At 34.8% G+C, this 23,966-nt stretch overlaps 1 protein-coding gene across 2 annotated transcripts in view; it reads right to left on the bottom strand.

Moving 5' to 3' along the window:
* The window catches only part of LOC113491849 (potassium channel subfamily K member 2-like), a 45,235-nt gene that overhangs the window by 18,725 nt on the left and 2,544 nt on the right, over nucleotides 1-23,966 (bottom strand). The gene's annotated exons all lie outside the window — the stretch shown is intronic.

The raw sequence follows: 23,966 nt of genomic DNA, 5'->3' as shown, positions 1-23,966 counted from the left end.
AAAAGGGTAGGTATAAATCATAACTTATATCTTCTACCCACGGGGACGAAGTCGCGGGCAACATCTAGTTTTAGTATAAATACTTAATTAGTATAGGTAACTTGCATGTACTCAGTAGACAGTTCAGATTGAGAAAGCGTGATGGCGCACTACACCTGTCTCTCTCTGTCACAATAAGCTCTGCAACATGAAGAGTTCATTGTGCAGACAGTTGCTTAAAAATATTCGAACTTTCATAAAATAAATAGAAAAATGTAGCATTGTTATTTTGTTAAAAAAAAACTATAGAGAGAGAAAATAATATTTATGAAGTTTAAAGCGCATGTGTTGATATTTTAAATGCATTTTCAACTAAATACGTTATGAATTCGTTCACAAAACATTTGGATTGTTGAATGTTTTTCATCCGTGTTAAAACGCTTGCATTCGTCCGAACAAAACACGGAATTGCGCGCTATTCAAGTGAACTTGTGTGGGACGACTATGATTTGAATAAATATTTGTAGAGTCGATGTGTTTAGATACCGAAAAAAACGTTTTTCGGTACTTCAACTTCGGTTCAACTTTATTTTTATACAGATAGTTTATTCAGCTACATTTATCGATAAAAAATTTCAACTTAAACGCAATATTGCTATGGAGGTTTTGTTTTTTTTTTGCTTTCAGTTGTTTTTATGCCCAGAAACGACGGGATGCTACAGTTGTATCCAAGTAGCTCTCGAAAGGATTCTGAATGACTTGTTGTTTTGTTTAAAATTTAAATCGGATCGGAGTTTTCAACTATGTTTGTCGAAAACTGGTGCAATAAGGCTCTACAAGCTGGCAGCGGAGGACATATTTTTTTAGTTTCTGTGCTATATGTTACAAATATAAAATATTATTTAGTAAAATGTATACTAAACATACCTGCATTATGACAAATTTCAAATCCGATGTAAATGAGATCTTATTAAATTTTTACTTGCATCACGTGATTTACCAACCGATAAAAGGCTCATATTTATTCTTCCAGATGATATTTAGATTTTAAATTACTTTCCACTGTAAACATTATCACTAATTAAACCATCGAGCAAGGCAACGTTGTAAATGTTTCTGGAATAAATTATTTGGAGAACACGTTCAGAATATATTTATAGAGCGTGGGTTTCAATAATATCAGAACTCGTGTAAATAATTAACCTCATAATGAGATATTCTTGGAACACTAAAAATAGATACAGTCAACAATATTTGAATATAATCAAAAACAATAAACAACCAAACATTACCTTCATACGCAAACTCAAATTTAAAAAGCTGCGTGTACTGAAAGGAAGAACTAGACAAAACCCGTCAAATGCAAGTTGGACTCGGATCATTAAGAGTTTTGTAGGAATAGACAGGGGGAAAAATTACCTATCAAGTTTATGACCGCATCAATGTTGCTTAACCCTGATTATTATTTTGCATTATTAAAAAAAAACTTGTCTAGTTGTCACGGATCGAGAAGTTAGCGGACAGAAAGACATAAAGACGGCGCCGTTTTTAACCTATCGGTACAAACTCTAAAATAGGTTTAGACATTTGGGATCGTGAATGCAAAAAAAAACAGCGCTATATATAATCTTTGAATACCATTATACGTTGACAAATACAAGGTCCTTGTCGACATTTATCATTAATCAAAATCCATCAAATGTCAAGACTCAAAACATCACTTCAGCAACATATCTCATTATGTCAATTCTGTCCGAATACATTTGGTAATACATTACAAATCTTCCGTCACCCGAGCGCATTGCAATTTATCATGAGCCGGTGTTATTTGCACACCCCTTACACTACATTTTAGAATCACACTTTAGCAGCTGCGGAAAAGACATAGCGCTCTACAAATGTACTACGCTGTCTCTCTCCCACAAATGGCACAGATTTTTTATAAATGGGCGTAGGAACTTGGAATGCCGGCAATCTTCCTCGCACATCACGCTGCCCTTTTAGGGGAGGCTCAGATTCGCTATCTTAAAATATATGGGTATTACACCATCGGCTTTCTGAGACAAAAGGGATTTTTAAGATTTCGCATCGATTGGTGTTTGTACGTGTGAAGCATACAAGTTATACGTAGGTATAATGTTTTGGGTGTGTAGTTAAGTACAGTTTTGTTAGTTATTAGACAGAGCGATTATTTTGATTACTTTATTGTTTAGAGTGCACAGATAGAAAACAAAAAGCATGAAGTCATATTTAAAAGAATCTCGACAAGAAAATCGAATCCCAATCGATTAATTAGTTACGTGCTAATTGACAAAGACAAACAGACACAAATAGCGGTATAAGTTTGACCGCTGTATCAGTATGTGTGTCTGTCTCTTAAGGCTCAAACGAGGGGCTTAACAGAAAAGTAATTTTTTCCCCATTGTATTATTAAGCACAATAGATTTTGTTTCACAAAGTTGTGCGCGTTCAAAACCGCGAATGCAACTTAGTTCCCATTAAACTGGAATATAAGTACGTACCAAATCTTTATGTGATAAACTATACTCAGAGGTATAATTATGGTTATTCAGAGACCAGTACTTAGCTTGACATAGTGTGGTGACGACAGTCTGTGGTCGTTACGTACATGAAGTGGGGTGATATTTGAACCACTATAATTATATATTATGCTCGTGGAAATTTACTGCTGTTGACAATGTATTAAATGGGATAATAATATTACGAACTGAATTATCATTTCGTGGAAGTATAATTCTGTGGTTGTAATTCATGGCCGTCAAAAAGCGGAAATGTAAAAAAAAAACACTTAAATTTCGATTTTTGTTTAATTTAGTTTTAATTTTCACTCTGTTTGTTTACAATACAGTCATTCGAAAACGTTAATAAGAATTATATTAACATAATCGAAAACGTATACAAAAAGCTTAAATGTAATTTAAAAAATGACGAAGCAGCTTTATGTGAAGTCTGGACTACAGCCTTGTGTCTAATAGTAAGATTATGGTGGTCTTAAAGAGAGATGATCTTCACTTTGTGATCCCCCCACTCTTCGATAACCAAGGGAATATAACTTTGAGATGTGGTGCTAGCTCTGTTTGCCTCTTAAAAATCTATGTATAATAAAATACGTCCACTCCAGCATTCTCTTAAGGGATTATGGGAGTCTAGATAAACGTAAACCACGGTCTAATATTCAAGCTTTAAAATTGCTAAAGGCAGGTTACGTCTCTTGTGGTCATACATTTCACTGATACGCCGCTCTGTGTATTTCTCTAGAGAGCTTGAGTGTTGAGATGCATTTTTGTTTGTTATATCTACTGATATTATGTAGTTCAAAATCAAAAGGTTTTATTTCAAGTAAATTTTTTTCAGTCGTTTTTGAAATGTTACATTACTATTTCCTATCTAAAAGAACGGAAGGAAACTTTTTGAACAAATTTTAAATAATTTCCTGATTTTGCTAATTAGATTAATCATAAAAGTAACCGTAGGTTGATATTTTTAAAAATGGACCATTTGCACAGGAAAGTTATCTATAAACACATTTGAAATCATATATATATATTTTTTTTCTTTTTATTTACGGGGTTTTTTTCTGAATAGAAGATGTCACCCCGATGATTGATACAGATATTTTTTAAAAATTAACAGTTGCATAGTATAATAATATAACTAGTGACCTGCCCGCAATCTCATGGCCATTATCATAAGGCTATAAAGCATTCTCGCCTCGTCCGATAAAGGCGAGGCAAGAATGCTATTATAGCAGCCCACATTTTCACTGTTGGAAAAAGCTTGTCTTCTTCGGACCCCGACACGGACACACTCCGACAGGATATGATGCACATCTTCAATAACGCCACAAGTATCGCAATTGGGAGAATTGACTCTGCGCATCATAAACCCAAAACTATTCCATCACAACTTCCTCTCTTGTCAAATCATATATTTGTATGCTGCATTACCTTGTACATTTTATAGTAGATACTTTTACCAGAATATAGCTATAGCTACCGATGTTTAACAGAGGTCATATGATAAGACAATATAATGATAAATAATGATAAATAATAAATGCGGACAACATCACATACATTGTTCTGAACCCAAAGTAAGTTGCTGATGCACTTGTGTTATGGAATTCAGATACAACGAAGGTACCACAAACACCCAGATCCGAGACAATGTAGAAATGTTAATTTTTACATTGACCCGACCGGGGATCGAACCCGGGACCTCAGAGCTAGCGACACCTTGAAACCGGTGCGTACGCCACTCGACCTCGACCTCGACCTCGTATTTCTACGTTTATCGTAGACATACCAAAGGGAAATGATGAAAGGAATAACATGGAATCTAAATATGATCGTAACTAGGGATGTTATGGAGCTTTGTAGCCAAAAACGTCGGTATTAATATTTTTTTGGATGTGTGCGGATTTTAAAATAGAACTTGTGCGTTATGTTAGGCTCTTAACGGCTGAACCATGAGACAGGACACCTAACCGTTGATAATTTATCAAACTGATTTGACAAAATCAGATCAATTGTTTTAGAGAGCACGCCCCGTTTTTGTAAGATATTTCTTTAGTGTTGTATTCCTAATAATCATAGCGCGATGGAGTATAGTCTACCTCACATAGAATACCTCAATAGATAATAGATGGACAATCTAAATCTAACATTGGAAGAACTTTTGTTGTCGAATCGGTTCGCGTTCAAACAAACAAACCTTTCAGCTTTGTATTTGTATATTAGTAAAAACACTTTGTAAATGTATCTAGTAGTAGTCCTAAACCAAAACTATCCGCGAGTAAACGATCTGACATTATTATTTATCCGAACCGAAAGTGTAGAATAATATTCAAATATCCGTTAACATATCCAAAATTGCTTATCCATAACATCCGACCTCGGTTCAATAGTGTGTGGTATAACAAAAAAATCACTCTGTAATATAAACCGTTTTACTAAGTACTTCTTGGCATTCTAGTTCGGCTTTTTATACGTCTTTAGGGTTTCAAGGTTTCTAGACTTTGAGTTATAATACCCTAGAGCCTAAGAGATAGGTAAACGACATCTGAGACTACTTTATTGCTTTTATATTGTCTTGTAGACGAAGGTTGAATTTCAAATTCAAAGGTTTTTGGATTCCGTACCTAAGGAGGAAAGAATCTATACTAATATAATAAAGCTGAAGAGTTTGTTTGTTTGAACGCGCTAATCTCAGGAACTACTGGTCCGAATTGAAAAATTATTTTTGTGTTGAATAGACCATTTATCAAGGAAGGCTATATGACTCGCTGCGACTAATAGGAGCGAAGATACAATGGAAAATGTGGAAAAAACGGGGAAAATTCTAACCACGTGGACGAAGTCGCGGGCTACAGCTAGTCCTGTTATAAAACGACTAAAATTTTAGCGTAACGGGTTCGACTCGCACATCTTTTTCTATTTAACTAAGAGAGCTCACTACAAAATTATTTATTCATGTATATATATTCTTACCTAATTAGATCTCTAAATTTCGTAATGTTTTTATTTAATATTAATGCCCAGTTTTAATCCATTTATTCGGTAAAAAGGGGGGTTATTTTTAAAGGGAAGGCTTAAAAATCAATATTATAACTGTAACATTTGAAAAAAAAAACCCTGGAAAACGACCTATTTGAAATAAAAACTTTTTGTTTTGAGCGTGACAGCCCTCTATACTGTATAGAGCGGCATCTTCCACTGCTACTAATATTGCTTCAAGACTTGGTAGTAGGCCCCTTATCATCAGTTCAGAAGGTTATTGACCTAAACCAGACATTGCTTTCGAATCTAGGATGCCTTTACCGGACAGTGGACCGTTGTGATTTGAATGCGGGGTTCAATAAGGATATCTGGTATGTCTGTCGGTCCGTCCACTTCCAGCAATGTTCGGATACTGAGAATAGTTGTAATGTTTCTTTGGTTAAATGTTGTTATTGATAGTTTTGTTATCTCTATTATTATTATCGATAACTTGAAGTATCTTAGTGTTTAGGAGAATCTTTAAGTAGATACGTGTGAACGTCACTCGCTTGAGTACTAAATGTCTTTCTTTTCAACTAGAATTTTAATAGAGTTGTTGTCTACAAAGTAGCAAAAAACAAATACCGACATAATAAAACAAAACTTTCAGAGCATTACGATTTTATTTTAATCTAGGAGCGGTTATTCACGCGAAAATCTTAACACCGCCATTTAGAAAATGTCGCTTTATGCATAATGGAAAAATGACAGAACTACAATCACTCTCTTTCACAAGTCAACGGTATTAATTTTTTATTTGTATACAATTAATTAAAAAATATTTAACCTTCTTAATCATCTAAAATTAGTAGTATCTAGGAACTAAACTAAACTAATATTTACATTTTGAAAGCTATATAATATAAAAAGAAAAATATGCATTATTTACAAAGTCAACGGTGAACTTTATCTTAAGACTAAACAATTAGTAACGCTGTACTTGATATGACACCCTACTCGTAGAAGTCTAAACGTTTATTTGAAAGTATAATAAAATATTTAACCACTTTCCCCTCTAGTTGTGCTAAAGCATTCTCCTAACTTTATAATTGTAGATCAATGTACTCGTAAATAAATCAGAATCTTATACCTGTTAAAGTTAGTTCCATAGTTGGTAAAACTTCTGCTACAAACAAATGTCAACACAGAATGTTTTAAAAGGATCCTTTTGAATAATTTGGACTCCATAATTAAGCCATATTAATGAATAACAAAAGTTAATTAAATGACAATTTTTTTATCGAAAAATATTAGTAAGTGCCTCTGAAGAGGAGCTCGTGACTAAGCTATAACCGCATAAGTGATTCGATCATAGGTTAAGCTATGCTTGACGCGGTTGGTCCGTAGATGGGTTACCATCTTTGTCATAAGGAGTTCCTCCGTGTTCCGGAAGGCACATTAAATTGTGGGTCCCGGCTGTTATTCCTACATCTTTGACAGTCGTTACATGTAGTCAGAAGTTTGAAAAAGTCTGACAACCAGTCTAACCAAGGGGTATCGTGTTGCCCAGGTAACTGGGTTAAGTAGGTCAGATAGGCAGTACTTAGCTGAAACCGGTTGGACTGGTAGGCGTAGCCGACCCCAACACAGTTGGGAAAAGGCTAGGCAAATGATTAGTAAGTACCAAGTCTAGTGTTAATGTTGTCCGGTCCTGTAGACAAGTTACATTTATCATTTATTAATGTTCAAATGTACAATATTTCCAAAATAAAAAAGCCAGTTTTGACAAAAAACATTTCAAGTTTTCTCTTTACGTCGTAACATTGCTTTTACTCTCTGATATCTAATTACAAACAGATTTTTATCCAGATTTGTCCCTTTTCCATTCCAAAAAACTTATGCAACGAAAATTGAATTATTATTCCTCATGATATCCCATAGTCCAATTAACCTAGTGTGTTTGTAATATATAAGTGAACTATTAAGTTATAATGACTGGAATACTAAGTACTCTTGAAAAGGGTTGCTCCCGCACCGCTGAAGATACTTTAATAGGTTACAGGTGTAAAGTTCGCGGGCGTGACTTGTTTTTGTTATAACACGGTGTTTTAGACTCATATATACTTCACCTACACTACACGTATGTATAATAATAACCATACAAATTCAATTGTGATTATAAGTATCCAAATTATTTTGGAAATCTGCCTGAAGGACTAAATAGGCATTTTTATTTGTTAAATACTTTATGCTAAAATAACTTTATTTCCTAGCCGGTGTCCCGTGGTTGGGCAAGGCCTGGCTTTTTATAAGGTTTAAAATAATTGTAATTAAAAATGGAAACCCGTACTTTTCTCCAATATATTATTATTTTAAGCAAAGCATGAAACTCCTACACTGTATGTTATATTCTTTGAAATGTCAAAAAAACCAAACCTTTATATACACTGCATATTCATCAAAACACAAGCTAATTATAATTTATTGAATCTGTTGCCTGGAAATGTAATTAACGTTGTCGGTAAAGATCACAACAAAATAACATAGAAATGACGACTCCCTAAGGCCTTACACGAATTCTCAGTAAAACGTGTTACATTGAAATTATATTCTCGGTACTGAAAATGCATATTCCATTCCTGAAATTCCTCTTTCGACAAATAAACGTGTTGGCTAATAAACTCGACGTGACACGTGTTGTGTATGCACTGGGCACAGCGGGCACTCATCCTGTACTATGAAACCTTCAAGAGCTTCTATTGCTCTTGTAGAAGCGAGATGGAATGAATGTAAAATGAAACTTTTATTGGGTGCTTAGACACAATGTGGAAAAGTATACATATATATTACGTATTTTATTACATAATAATATTTAACTAAATTTAACAATATGAATTGGTATAGTCCGGCAAACAGATTTCGAAAAAAATGCATAATTATAAAACATCACTTGCTAGTAAAAAGCGTAATGATAAGTGACGTCATACGCGATTTCATTTCACCTTAATAGCTTGTTAGTTTTTTTGTTCCGATAAAAAGAAAAAAATACTTACCTATCCATTATTTTTTTTTGTCTTACGGACTATAGAGTTTTTTTTTTGCGAAATTCCCTATTATACATAATTGAGAAATAAAGGGATCAATATGCCTCGCGAAAAATAAGGCTCTCGCTTATCTTAATGATTGGACCCTGATAACTGATGACAGAGTTTCAGCGCTGATTTTCAGCAATAGCGGCGATAATAAGGCAAAAACGGTGAAACAAATAAATTTAAGATGGCGTACATAGCACGTAGCTGCATCTCGCTCATGTAGCGAATAAATCCTTTGTTCTTTGTTCATGGTAGTTGGAACTGGTGTGACTTAAAATATAACCGTGCTCTACTTGGACTCGGGCCAGATTAAACTATGTTCTGGCGAATGATTATTTGAACGTAGATAAGTGTTTCAGGTTTGTTTTGCTTTTAGATTAGTTTTGAGATTAGTGATAACTTGCTGTTAAAAGCTTAGATGAAAGAAAATATTATGTTAGGTAAAACATCCATAAAGCTTATTATGTTTTGATTTAGGCTTCAAAATAAAAGAGATTTTCAATTAGTTTGTATGTTTTATGTTTCATGTTTCATTCTTATTTTTAGAACAATTATTTAAAAACAAACGACTTCAGCTTTGGCATTATTCCTTGAATCACTGGGTGTTCACAAATATGTAAGTCACAAGTCCAATGACACCAAGACACAGAAAAAACATTCGTGGAAAATACAAAAGTGGATTTGACGCTGTGACCTCAACCACTCGGATATCCGTGCAAGTCAAGTTTTGTGAGTGATTTCTCAAGCGTGATAATGTTATTAACATAAATACAAACGCAAACGTTTTTATTCATATCTACTAAAACTTTATCAAAGGCTTTAAACTCCCTAAAACCATTGTATTAACCCTTATTCATACGCAGTGGGGTAAAAACCCTTTAATCCGTAAACTCTACATTCTGTTTTAACTCAAATATTTTATGATGTTTGAGGCCGAAGTCACTATAGACCTACAGCAACGCCGTACGCGGCGTTCAACTTATGTTGAAACTAATTTGTGCCCGCGGCTTCATCTGCACGGGATTACACCAAAAAGTAATGCTCTCAAGACTATTTTGGTTAATGAGTAACCAAGAACACGTTTTCGTCTTGAGTGCGCTGACAGAAATTGTACCAGTCCAATGAATTGTTTAGTTTCGGTAACGATCCCCAAATTGGACAAGAATTTGTATAAGGTATTTACGAATGCTTTTTCATTTGGAATCATGGTGTTTTTGTGCAAGGGAATTGAATGTTTGTGAAACCTTCGCGACATGAGGGTTAAATTCCTTCATCAGGGAATCGACTTAAACAAAAAAATCAGTTTATACATATATAGTAACATTGCAAATAACATACTTTGTGACTGTACGCGACTTATGGCGTTTATGGGGTATTTTGACTAAGAAGGTTCTGAACATCAGTAGTGGTGAGAGTACGTCTAATTCCATAGGTTACATTATGGTAATTGCTGTCAACGTTTACACAGCTAATGAATTCAGTAACACGTGTTTATTTTGAGAAGTGAATTTAAATAGATTTAAGGACGTACATTTCTAGATGTGGTTACGAACAACTTAGTATTGGCTTATCATGTTATTTTAACATTTGGTCCCATTAAATTGGATTTTAATTTCTCACAAGACAATACTTAGACTATAATATTATATTACACTACACTATACTATACGGGGTGTCCGGAGATGTACGGACGATTGATTGCCATCAAAAAGTTTTCATTTGAAGTCGACCCTTTTCCTGGCACTTTTAAAACGTCACCGTAATGACTCTGGGTGCACAGTGACAGAGGATACTTAAAGGTGCCCAAATAAGGTTTTCGATTTCCTAGATTTTTCTTGATTTTTCAGATGGGTTGCGTTGGTATAAATTTTTATTCAACGTTATCAAGTTCGGTTCATCGTACAATCATTTTCAAAAACTCTACACGGTCAGTAATATTTAACAATTCGTAATATCGTGTTGTATAATATACTTTAGTCAGTAAGAGTGTTACTATCCACTTCCTCGCCCCAGGAGTTCAAGGGGATTCTCAATTGCAACCAAAAATTGGGAAGCCTCAATCCCATCTTCCTTTGGGAAGTCCATGATATTTTCTTATTTTTCTTATTTATTTAATCATTAACAATTTACATTGTATTTGACATTTAATGATAAAATAAATCCTATTCACAAAAAAAATATAAATCATTCCTATACGATACCTAATATTAATTTGTCCAAATGAAACCTCCATTAATCCTGTCATCCATCTTCAGAACAAGTCTGCTTCCTATTCACAAAAGATTGTCATTTTCACGAATCCCCATCAATGTAACTCAATATTTCTTTACTTCAGCAAAAAATCTAATATAATATGTAAATACATTTCCATTCCGGCTCGGGATTACATATTAGGGATCCGGTGAGTAATCTTCGTTCACTCAATATGAGAGAAATTTATAGGATAAGACGTTCTGGCGAATATGTATACAGTATGTATGAGAAACCCTGTCCGATCCTTGAAGGACTTGTTACATGCCAGACGTGCAAAAATAAAATAGGTGTTTATGAAGCATAAAAATATGTTTCTTTAGCATTTACGACAAATTACTCAGAATTTTAGGAAATAAAGTAACCCTAACTATCAAAAGTCAATTTTAGGTAGTAAATTAGTTGTTATTATTTATTACTTTTCAGTGCAGCCCTAGGTTAACTGTACAGTATTATGTAATATGAATTAAATTTTCGGGAACGAAACTATTTTTCCAAATAAAAAATCACAAGTACTAAGTCATTTGACGCAACCCCTTACCTGATCGGAAAGGTTTCACAATGTGCAGGTTACTTTTGTATAAGAATTAGACAAGGTATTATTAGCTACTTAAGCTCACATTTTTCTTAAAATAAATCCACATCAACAGTATATGTTTAATTTGGCACCTGTCGTACAACGGCGGTGTAAAAATTGCCTCAATCCATCCCTGTTACACATGCTTGTAGGTACAATCAGCTACAGAAGTCAGTTATACCAGCAGATCTTCAAAATAAAGTACACAATCAAATTTAATAAGTTGTCGCTGTGCTATGAGGAACAGAATAGACTTGGCACATAACAATGTCCTGACCGATTTTCGGCCACTCGGCTAGTATCGCAACTTGTCGCAATACATCAGCCACCTGAGCAGAACATATTATAGTTCACAAACGCGTGTGCACTCTCTGTTCCTTTACTCTCGTGAGTTGATGTGACAAAACTTGACACAACTTGTTTCGGATCCAACTGGAGTCACCAGAAATAAAGGCGGGGTCACCAGAAACAACTCGGACAATCTCGGTAAGCATACGTGAGTAAACCGTTGCATCATCTAATAATGAATCATCCTCACGATAGTTACTGTAAAAATAAACTAATAATCTTCTTCATGACCTAATTAATCTATACATCTCACTTAGAAATACTGGCACTTTTTAAATCAAATCGTGTTAGTTGACTTTTGTTCCTGACTGTACAGTCACGTTGTGAATATGTTCGTCATTTACTCCTAAATGTCTCCCTGTAGCCTCCTTTTTGTTAATGATTTCTTTTTTTTATTACAATTCATGTTTTAAGGCAGTATATTCGCTTTTTTTTATTGTGCCAGTGTGTGTATTTAAGTTAATTGATCAAGGTCGTTTTCTTATTCTTTGTAAAATTTGGATTTAGCTTGAAAAAGTCCATTATGAATTTCACATCGAATAATCATTTAAGAATTGCAAGGGAAAGCAACTTTGAAATGGGAATTGCAAAGGCAGCAACAACTGCCTATGAAAGATACCATTATGACTCCTGTATAACTCTACGAATCTATACTAATATATAAAGCTGAAGAGTTTGTTTGTTTGTTTGAACGCGCTAATCTTAGGAACTACTGGTTCAAATTGAAAAATTCTTTTTGTGTTGAATAGTCCATTCATCGAGGAAGGCTTTAGGCTATAAACCATCACGCTGCGACTAATAGGAGCGAAGATACAATGGAAAATGTGAAAAAAACAGGGCTGGTATAAATTATATCTTAAGTATATCTTCTACCCACGGGGACGAAGTCGCGGGCAACAGCTTGTTATTGATAAAAGAACCGGCTTACGATTTCAGAATTAAATGAAAAGCAGTTAAGCTCGAGTCGGGCTTGCGATACAGAGGGCTGCGTATAAACAGGTCAAAATTTGCAACAAAAAATTAGTCTTCCATAAATAGATGATCAACCATTACTTAAACTCTACCACGGATAGCTGAGTGATTGAGGTCATCAAGCCATCACCAAGCGCATCGTGTCTTGGGTTCGATAACCGTGTATCACAAGCGTTTGTGTGATCCACGAATGCTTGTCCTGATTCAGTTTTTGGGGAAGTGTCTTACTGCGTTTTAATTTAAAAAAATTGCTTGTTATAGCGACAAGAAAAAAACATCATCGATGAATCAATTAATATTCGATTTGTTACAATTGCGGTTAATGGTATTATGGTTAATGAAGCAGCTTGGTGACATAGGGACAGACATAACATGAAGTCTTAGTATTCCGGTTTCTTTTGGATACGGAACCCTAAGAATCAAAAATACAAAACCATAATTCTCCGTCATATCCAGTTGATCCAACGAATAACGAATGCAATAGTTAATAAGAATCAGAATTAATGTTTGTCTGCATTATTTCGAGGCGTCGCATTGGGACTTACGAGTATTTTGACGAACTGTTTCCAAATTGTGGACGACAGGCGATAGGATCTCGGGGTATTCGTGACGTCATACCGTCATACCGAACCCCTACTATTGGTTGGTATTGATTTGGCTTACCGTGGGTATGTAGTTAGATGCTAGGATGTTACGCATAGGTAACTAATTAGGGGGAAATGATACGACAATCGTAATTCAAATGGAATCGATTTATTCTTAAGAAATTTGTAAAGGTCATAAATGTTACTTTTAGCCTGCCTAGCAAACAAGTTACTCTTTTTTTCACTGTATTAATATGAACTCAAGAGATGAACGATGTGACTTCTTCGTAAGTAACATTTAGGGTGAGTCTTTTTAATGTAAAATACATAGATAGAAAAGAAAACTAAAATTTAAGAAACACAAGCAAGCCTATTTGTTTAGGAGTGGACTCGCACCACTCCTAAACAAATAGGCAAAATAAAAACATATTTTTAGAGAAAATAGAAATCACCCAAAATCTCCCATCATGAGCGTACTAAACGAAGCTTAACGCAACAGACAGACATCGGAGCTTTAATAATAAGTTTCAGTTTAAACTCTTTGGTTGGGATCCCTAAAAATGTAGAGCCATTAAAAATCTTGGTTAGCAACGAGGTATCACGTATCTTGTAACGTTATCAATGATCGTGTTATGCTAACATTGCGCAGATCGCACGCAAATCCCGATGTAATGGGGTTTGCTTATCCTGTAGGTACCATATTGGTACTTATGTATACAAACAAGTGGGCTGGTGTTCGGGTTTTTAAAGGAAATTATATTTGTAAGGGTATTAAGGACTTAACACTTTTATAATAAAAAATAATAATAAGTTTTCGCTAACATTTACACATTGATTGCTAAAATGTTGGTGTTGCCGGAGGCAACCCGAAAATCCCATGTCAAGAAAAAAACGGAATAGCAAACATATTTGATAATCAAGGTTGCAAACTACCTGTGTACAAAATTCCTTCCAAATCCGTTCAGTGGTTTTATGCGTAAAAGAGTAACAAACATCTGTCCATACTTACAACTTTTCCTAGCATTTATAATATTTTTTGCGTCTAAATAAAAACAATTCCAACATAAATAGCCTACAGTAAAAGCCGCCAAAATATTTCTGAAGGACAAACAACCAATGTCTAAAACTAAAAAGCCACTCTACGGTATCCTTTGGGACTCAAAGCCGACTCAGACTCAGACACAGGAAAATGTTAAACAGATTTTTTTAAAATTTTGAAATAAAGGACGGTTGCTTTACAAAATGACGTTACTTGGTCCAATGAAGTCATTTTCGCTAACAGTTGGCCTCAAAACGACAATACCAGGCCATTTCAAATTAAAGCCTTGATGATAATGGCGCACTGCCAAGAGCAACGTAATATAACGTTGTGGTAAATGAAAATTCCGTTTTATTAAAACGTTTATTCGTTGCACGGCTGTATGTGGGTATATTAAAATGTTTTCTGTTGCCTAAACTCACTGGTTTCCACTGGTTTCTAAAAGACAGATCAGCATTTCTTTTTAATAAGATATCTTTAGAAGACCAGTCTGTCTACCCAAAAAACGCTTTTAGAATTGTTAAAGCTGATAGAAAGCGCTCGAATGTGTAGAGATGACAGGTCAAGGTCACGTGACCTATCGAAACGAATTGCCCGTATATGTATGCATACATTTCAGCGTAATTGTCATTAACGATTGTAGAGAGTTAACTAATGCAAAAATTATATGTACTTACAATATTCCATTAAAAAAAAAAACAGTCAGTCAAAATCGCTATGGGATAATCTTATATTTTTGGAACATGGGCAAGAGCAGAATATGTTTAGAAAATATTTTAGGGACATTCGTTTTCTTAATGACATTTGTCTTTTTAAAAACAACTTTCTTGCTTAAATAAGAACAATTCAACGCTTAAAACTCATTGTAAATCTTTACATCTTAAGGCTGCACGAGTTTGACGTATCCTCAGGGCCCCAATTCTGCTATTTATTCAATTCTACTATTTGACACTTCTCGTATTATCTTAAGCATTTTCCCTACACAATAATTGGAAATTCAGTACGGGACGGTACACTCAAGGTCAAAACAATTAACTTCCAATTGTTGTATTGCCAAAATTCATAAGAGAATAGGAATAATTTCAGATTTTAATCTAATTGCCATTGATTCATCGGCCATTGTTAATAGCAGAATCGGGGCCAAGTTCATTCTTCATTATTCTTCCCCAAGTTCAGTGGTACGGGCGTCCGTTATTTGATTTGACATCTGGATTTAGCTCATCAGAAAGTTTTTATTAAAGCCAATGTAAGTTTGATTTATAACTCTGACCTTCTAACAAGAAAATTCCTTTTAAATTTTCCACTTATTTAATTAGAAGTCGGAAGCATAAGATTTATTATCATGATACTAATTGTCGACATAAAAAGTGTGATGTTTTAATTGTGATTTACTATGGAAACCGTTTTGATTAATTTATTTGCACAATGAAATGTACTATGTCTGGAGAAATAAAAAAAAATGATATAAAGTAATGTAATTTCTTTGTAAGTATTTGTAAAACGTATTGGAAGTATACGAGAATATATAATATATCTTTGCTCTAGTAGACAACTCCAATATCTTTTTGACATAACGATACTTAAATAATAATTCCTGCTATAATGTTTGTTGTAGTTTTTGTGGTGCAATATTTAACAATTTACTGGGATCATTACACACCCTCCCTGCATTAATATTAGTTAACACCATACCAACATATATCAAAATAGGTCAAGCAGTTTGAGCATAAACGCTTCACAAACTCTCTCTCACATCTTTCCCTTTATTACTGTGATTCCTGTGAATTGATTATTGAATTAGCTCATTAATTTTAATGCTTTGAAAATGCAGTTACGTTTACTTAAAAAAAAACAAAATTCCTTTTTTTTTCGGTTTTTCTGGTGCGAAATCTGCGAAGACTGCTTACTAGGACTTATGATTAAAACCTTTTTCAATTTCTCAACAATCAATTCAAGTTACAAACAATTTTGTCAAATAAACTCTTCACCCATTTAAACAAATAAAATGCATCGATACCCAAACATCAGCAGGCAATCAATTACGCGCTGACATCCAAACGCTATTGCTCTTGAGTCAATATTGTCCCTCACGAGCACAGACAGGTGATTAAATGGGTTGTATTGAGGTTTACTAAATACAGCTGTAGTGTGTTTTAATTGGATATACGACCTTTTTTAAGCATAGAATGGAAAAATGTCTTATTTGAGAAAAGGTTTTGTTGAAAAAAAAGAATGAGGCCATATAGGCCTATGTAGAAAATACATAGGCCAACTGAAGATAAAGCCAGAAGTGTCCCCATATAAGGATGTTAAAGATATGGCACTGGATAAAAAAAGGTGCAAATTGCTTTACCGTCAAACGGTTTTTTATTTGAAGCTGCTCCAAGATCAATTCATCCTCTTCCAAATTCTCAGGTGGTGAGACGCGCTGTATCAGAACAGATAGAGGCAGATCATTCGCGACAAATGTTGCCCTGATGCTGACCACAATTTCCAGATATGAGGAACGGATATGAGAGAGGTTAGATTTTGTTGGAAAAAAGAATATGGAAAATACATAAACCAACTGAAGGAAAAGCTAGAAGTGTCAACTTGTAAGGAAATGAAAGAGATGGTACATCTTAGAGAAAGATGGAAATCGCTATATGCCTATAACTAGCTCGCAAAGTTTTTGATTGACTGAAGAAAAGAATAAGTGACGCTCGCTTTTTATATTTTTGCTTGATTGATACCCAAAGGGTAATAGCGATTCAATAAGAGAAGCACCGATGTCCGTTCATCTATCTTGCAGCTGTATTTCATGAACTGTGATAGCTAGACAATTGATATTTTCACAGATGATGTACTTCCTTTGCCGCTATAAAAAATACTTAGAAATAAAGATTAAGTTTAAACGACGTTGCTTCGGTCCGAAATTAACTTCGCCTATATGGAATCCTCAGGGTAGCACTTGTACCAGTTATATGCATTGCTATTTTTAGCAAATTAAAAGTAAGTATGATACTCAATGACTTTGCGAAGATATTTAAACAAGGATATTAGTAAAAAGCAATGTATGACAATGGCTAATTAGATGCCGTTAACATTCTAAATTACAGAAACATGTTGCAAAATTTTCAAACAAAACATTTATACTTTAAAGTCGACGTTCTCATTAGGGTAGCAACATCTGCGCAACTGTATCGGGGATCTCCCAAGAGCGCCGTAAAAGACTATATTCATAACATATAAAAATGTAATATGGTGCTCAAAAGTTATTCGACACCGGTGAATAACGAGATATCTTCCCGATGACGTCATATGCAATATAAAATCGAACTATCTGCGGTCTTACCATTACCTATTAGAGTAAGACCGCTACAGATGTAGAAAAGAGACAGCGCTCTACACAGACTAACGCTGTCTCGCTCTTACAACTGCAAGTTTTAATGCCTTCTGTGTATGCACGGTTGAGTCGTGAGTATTTAGGGCAGGCATTCCCGGGTGTCGTTACAGTATGTCGTATATACACGTGTATATAAACATACGTATATGTATATACTTCTGTCCCTACTGACAGTATTCAAATTTCGTTACCAACGACTCGTGTAAATTGTCGCGTAACATATTTTCACCGTTTCCCACGGAGACAGTTATTGATATAAAATATTGTGTACCGGGTTTAGATGGAATGAATTAAAGATTTCAACGTTTAGAAACTGCGGTTAACGGTAAAGGAATGTTATGAGTTATATTAGTGTGAATTCGTTATGTTTTTATTGAGCGACGTATCTGTCTACCACTATCTTAGACATATATCTCTTAACGTTATCAACGACTTTGCTGCGATAACTGAAATTAGATAAATTGATCTTATAATATGTCAAATTCTCCAATGCTAGTTTCGCGGATTCACATCCAATTTAAAACTATAGCTAAAATATTATCACTACAAACTAAATATAGGCAGATACATGAAAACAAAAATTAAATTGCGAAAAACCAGGTCTATTTTTTAATTAATATTCAGTAAGTACGAGACAGTCACAGCCAATAAATAGCCAACAGGATAATCCATTTTATCATTGCATCACTGAAAATCATATTCACAGTTTACTCTATGGCCTGCAGTATTTATTTACAAAGAGAGCTCCCGGCTCTTTATAAAAGTCCAATAAAAATGTTCGAAAAAATTGGTGTTTAGAATCTGTGTACTTTTGAACCGAAGCGCGGTACATGTGTATGACAAAAATGTTTGATCCATATAACAACACGCTTTTGCACCGCATTCTTTCTTTGATTTTTATTGGATTACAACACAAAAGCCTTTTAAAAGATAAAATTTGCTTTGTGTTTTTGTTCGTTGGGCTTTACATGATATCTTTAAATTACCGCTGTTGATATTTGGTATAAGGTAGTTTTATTTTTGACTAGCTGGTGCCCGCGACTTCGTCCGCGTGGTTAGAAGATATATAGTTCTGATTTATATCTGCTCTGTTTTTTCCACATTTTCCATAGTATCTTCGCTCCTATTAGTCACAGCGTGATGGTTTATAGCCTAAAACCTTCCTCGATGAATGGTCTATGCAACATAAAATATTTTTTCAATTTGAGCCAGTAGTTCCTGAGATTAGCGCGTTCAAACAAACAAACTCTTCAGCTTTATATATTAAGTATAGATGAAAGTGTTTTGTGTTATAAGTGTCATTATGTGGTTGATTGTGTGTGTCTGGGGTATCGTAGATCGCGAACGGAACAACCGAAATCAATTCAGTTTCTTTTGAAACCATTCTATGAATCAAATGAAGGAATTGGCTAGTAGAATTCTGTGACATTAAGTCCAAGCAAGCCGCAGGTTTTGTAGTCAGGAAACGATACCGATACCCCTTAGTCAGAATGATGACGGACTTTCTAGCGGCTATCTTTCAAAGGGCCCTTTGTAAGGTAGCAGCTAGAAAGTCTAGACAGTCCAAAACACGGAGGAACTCCTTATGACATAGATCGGCATCCATCCACCTAACGACCGTGTTAAGTGTAGCTTCACCTGTGATCGATAGACTTGTGCAGTTAGTTGTAGTTAAGCCACGAGCTCCTCAATAGTGTAGGCATTCTACAAATTCAATAGTCCATTTAGAGAATTCAATTGGCAATATTGGTATACCGAACTAACTTGACTGGGCTATGTGTGGTTTTGATATGGCTACCGACACATGGAACAAATATATGAGATGAATACATGGAGACAATCCATTTGTGACGTATTATAGTGTTAGTCAATTATTACAGTAAGTCAAATGCACAATGAACTCACACCTTTGTAATAATTTGCTATTTCAGCTCTCTTCCTCTCTCCCGAATTTCAGATTGATGTTAAAATGTTTTTTAACATATTTTGTAGAATATAGAATGCAATTTAAGGTGTTCAAATGTTAAAGTGAAAACTACGTACAAATAAAATATTTAAAAAGTTCAGATAGGACTTGAACCACTAACTCCAGGACATATGTTAACGCTTTACAGCGCTTTTTGCGTACATAATAAATAAAGATTGATACGCCCAATATTCTGCTTCATCAACTGACTATCTTAATAAAAGTGGAATGATAGGTCGAAGAAACGATTAAATAGAATTTCACGTACTACTGCTAATTTCACGTATTTGTTGAGCGTGTAATCTGGACTCCAGAGACACAAAGAGTGAACTATTTGAAGACAAACTATTCGGATTAAATCGGCAGGTAGTTAGGTAGTTAGACCTTTTGATGAAATGCCTTAGTGAAGTTAGGGAGATTCCTTACGAGTATGTTTGAGAAGTTTTACGATATTATCTGTACAAATGTGTTCTGAAGCTCTTTGTTGAGAGATATAAGTTTTAAACTTTGAAGCGCGGTGACTTTTCATATTTGAAACGAAGACCGGGGTTGTACTTAAGTTTAAAAACAATTTATAGTGATGTAAAGTACCGCCTTTAAACTAGAACTATTTTTAAATTGGATTTGTCACTAATTAGCTTACATTTTTTTATACGACTCCCGCACTAAGGAATAATATGTAATCATTGTATCGCAGGGGATTTCCCAAACATTAAAGTCAAATTCCCCAAGTCACCCTTGCTCTGAACAAGCTTTCGTGGCATTACAAAAACGCTTGTGCTACACAGCTATCGAACCCGCAAAACGTCGCGCACTGTGACTTTGTTATTAACCACTTGGCTATCCATGCAGTCAAATTGCTATCATCTGCGTCCAATGTGGTTTATAACAACCTAATTGTGTTAAAGGAAATATGTGAATTCTTGTCTGAATTACGGTGATCACATAACACAAATGTCAAAATACATTTATATTTTCTCGCTAGGATACCGACTCGCCCATTTATTACCCTGATAAGAGATTACGGCAAGCTTAATACATCCTCCTGATTAAGAAAAATGAAATAATGATCTTATAGAAAGACAGTAAATGGATAAAATGTCGTGTGGATATAGACCTCTGTTTAGCAGTGGGATTATAATTTGTGTGAGTGATGGTTATGGTAAAATTATGTCAATTTCACATTATTTATTTATTCAATACTTCATGTTTATGGCTTATGTATGTACAAATAATGTGCTACTGTTTATTTCAAAAGAAATCTCAACCAACGGACCCGAAAAAGTGGTTAATATTATTTTTAGCTTTATGCTGCTAAGCCAATGTAGAAAATTAGATTTGTAAGCCATATATGGGTGCATGAGCGTAGCCATCCTCAAGAGTAGGTGCTGTGTGTGTAATAAACACTGTAGTTATCACGGTTCATAAAGTAAAGCCTGATAACAGGACGGACAGACTGCGGATAATCAGTAAGAGGGTTTTGTCTCACCCTGTAGGTACGGAACTATGTACATAATATTAAATGTTCTCATAAATACATACAGCAAAAGCAGTTGACGAACAGAATTCCGTTATATTCTACTAGCTGTTGCCCGCGACTTCGTCCGCGTGGTTAGAAGATATAAGTTATGATTTATATCTGCCCTGTTTTTTCCATATTTTCCATTGTATCTTCGCTTCTATTAGTCGCAGCGTGATGATAAAATAGCCTAAAACCTTCCTCGATGAATGGTCTATTCAACATAAAAATAATTTTTCAATTCGAACCAGTAGTTCCTGAGATTAGCGAGTTCAAACAAGCAAACAAGCTCTTCAGCCTTATATATTAGTATAGAAGTTTAGATAACACGTTACGTATCAGTGTTTGCTGCTGAGTCTACATTAAAACAGTTATTCTAAATGAGTAGTTTTATGCAACATTTCTTATCTGCATGGCAGCGCTTTGGTGTTGCATGAACTTACCTAGCGAACATTCTGAGAATTCTCTCTCCTTTAAATATTTGCAAGATGTTACAACGAGACACTAGCAGAAGGTTTACTTACGTCTAGCAATGAGAATAAGGCTGCAAAGGAGAGTGGTTCTACGAAACCATTAGCAAAGGTATGAGAACTTTTGCTAATAGTTTTGTAGAACCATTTTAAACCTATAGCTTAAATTACACTGTTATTATAACTCACACCATACAGATAGTTTTGGCGAAAATAATTTATACTCGGGATTGTGCACATTGAGACTCCAGCGTTCTCAAAAAAGACGGGTAAAAGTGATAAAATATCCTATTTGCAGAATAAATAATTTCATTTCAATTCATTTTGGGATATTGGTTTTGTGGATATTAAAATTTTAAATTTTACATAATATTTTTTTGTTGATTTTCTTTTTTAGATTTCTGACACGAATGCTAATTGGACTTTCTGACGGCTACTTAAACAGCGATCACTTAATGTACATAATGGTCAAATTCTTAAATCTTGATAAAGATTAGGTTATGCTTTTTTTTTAGGCAGCAATGCGTAAATAAGCCAACATTATAATAGTCTCATTAATGTGTAACTTCTGTTTTACACTGTCGCGTGTAGCGTAGAGCTAACCTGGCACGATGATTTAATTTCTAAAAAGACCAGCTAATAGCTAGCATAGCTCTCCTCTGTACAAATTATGTTACTTTGTAAAGGGGTGGGCGGTATTCGCTTTATTAGCACGCTTTTTCTCAATAAAACTTAAGGCTCTACCTCGACCCTTTGAACTAAAGCAATAGCTCGTATAAAAGAGAGACATCGCTCTACACCAAGTAATTCGCCTTCTTTCTTACATACATGTTACTGTTTCACTCTAAAAAGAGTTGGTAGACTCTCTGTGTAGAAATGTAGGTTTAAAAAGAATGTTGGTTAGTTGCTGCGTGGGTTTAAAATTAAATTAAAATTAAATTAAATATTCTTTATTTCAGGCAATTAAACCCATAACATGCATAACAAAAACATTGTGACTTAGACTACTAGAAACTAATAATAGAAAACTTTAAAATAAAATAAAATAACAATATTAAAATAAAACTTAATCTAAATGAAATTAAAAATCCTATAAATCTTTAATCTCTCTTTTTAGAAAGACGTTATGGAAAACAGAGGACACAATGTTGTTGTTACTCAGGGCTACTCTGCTGTAGAATGATACCCTGAGCCTCTGCACTAGTGCGACAAAACCTGCAACTCTGTTCTCAGCGAACATGTCAGTCGCACTGCACCGCCAGGGCAAGTTCATCATTACCCGGAAAGCATTGTTATATTGTACACGAAGAGTGTTGAACGCACTTCTCGTGAACCGGTACCAGAGTTGGCTGGTGTAGAACGACTGACAGTACGCCTTGAACAGCGTCACCTTAACCTGTTTGGAGCAGTGGTAGAATCGTCTGGCTAGCATGTTACTCCTACAGGCTATACTGCGCCTCTGTCGTTCCATATCGTCATCATCCATTAGGTTTTCTGTTATAATATGTCCCAGATATTTAAACTTTTTAACAATTTTAAGCACGGTTCCACATAAGCTTATCGGTAGTATTACATCAGGGCCTTTTTTACACTTAAATATCATAACTTCCGTTTTTTTTACATTGTATGTTAGGTGGTGTCGTGTTGCATATTTTTCACATACATTTATTAACTGCCTAATACCGTTGACCGAAGGACTGAGCAGCACCATGTCGTCTGCATAACTAAGATTATTAACGCGCACTCCGCCGACCTGGCATCCGACTCTGGTGCTGCTCAGCTCCTCGATCAGCTCGTTTATGTATAAGTTGAATAAGACCGGCGACGTCAGACCACCCTGCCTCACTCCACTTGTTAGTCTATAAGTCTCCGACAGAGTGTTATTCCACTTCACCTGATTTATTTGATTGGCATACCAGTATTAAGAATGTGCAATAAACGGTAATGTATTGTGGATTTGGTCGTATACATTGTTTTGTGTTCCGAGGTTTAAGTAATACCCACGCTGAGGAAAGCTTGGAGTATTTATGTTTAGAATAACGTTATGAGTATGTAGTTTATTTTAGTATTTTTATGAGCTTATGTTTCTCATTTGATAATTTGTTTAAAAAAGAAAGAACAATTTAATCCTTGTTTCTCGGGAGGAGTCACAAACACTCAAGAAACATACAAAAGATAACAAGACTCAGAAAAAGCATTTGTGGATCACACAAAATGTTTGTCCTATATTTGCCTCAAGCGGGGTTCGATCCTACACCACTCGGCTATACTTGCAATTCAAGCATTC

Source organism: Trichoplusia ni, chromosome 3, assembly GCF_003590095.1.
Source record: "Trichoplusia ni isolate ovarian cell line Hi5 chromosome 3, tn1, whole genome shotgun sequence".
Classification (NCBI taxonomy): Eukaryota; Metazoa; Arthropoda; class Insecta; order Lepidoptera; family Noctuidae; genus Trichoplusia; species Trichoplusia ni.
The sequence above is the reverse complement of the archived record's forward strand: the minus strand, read 5'-3'. Positions and strand labels throughout refer to the sequence as shown.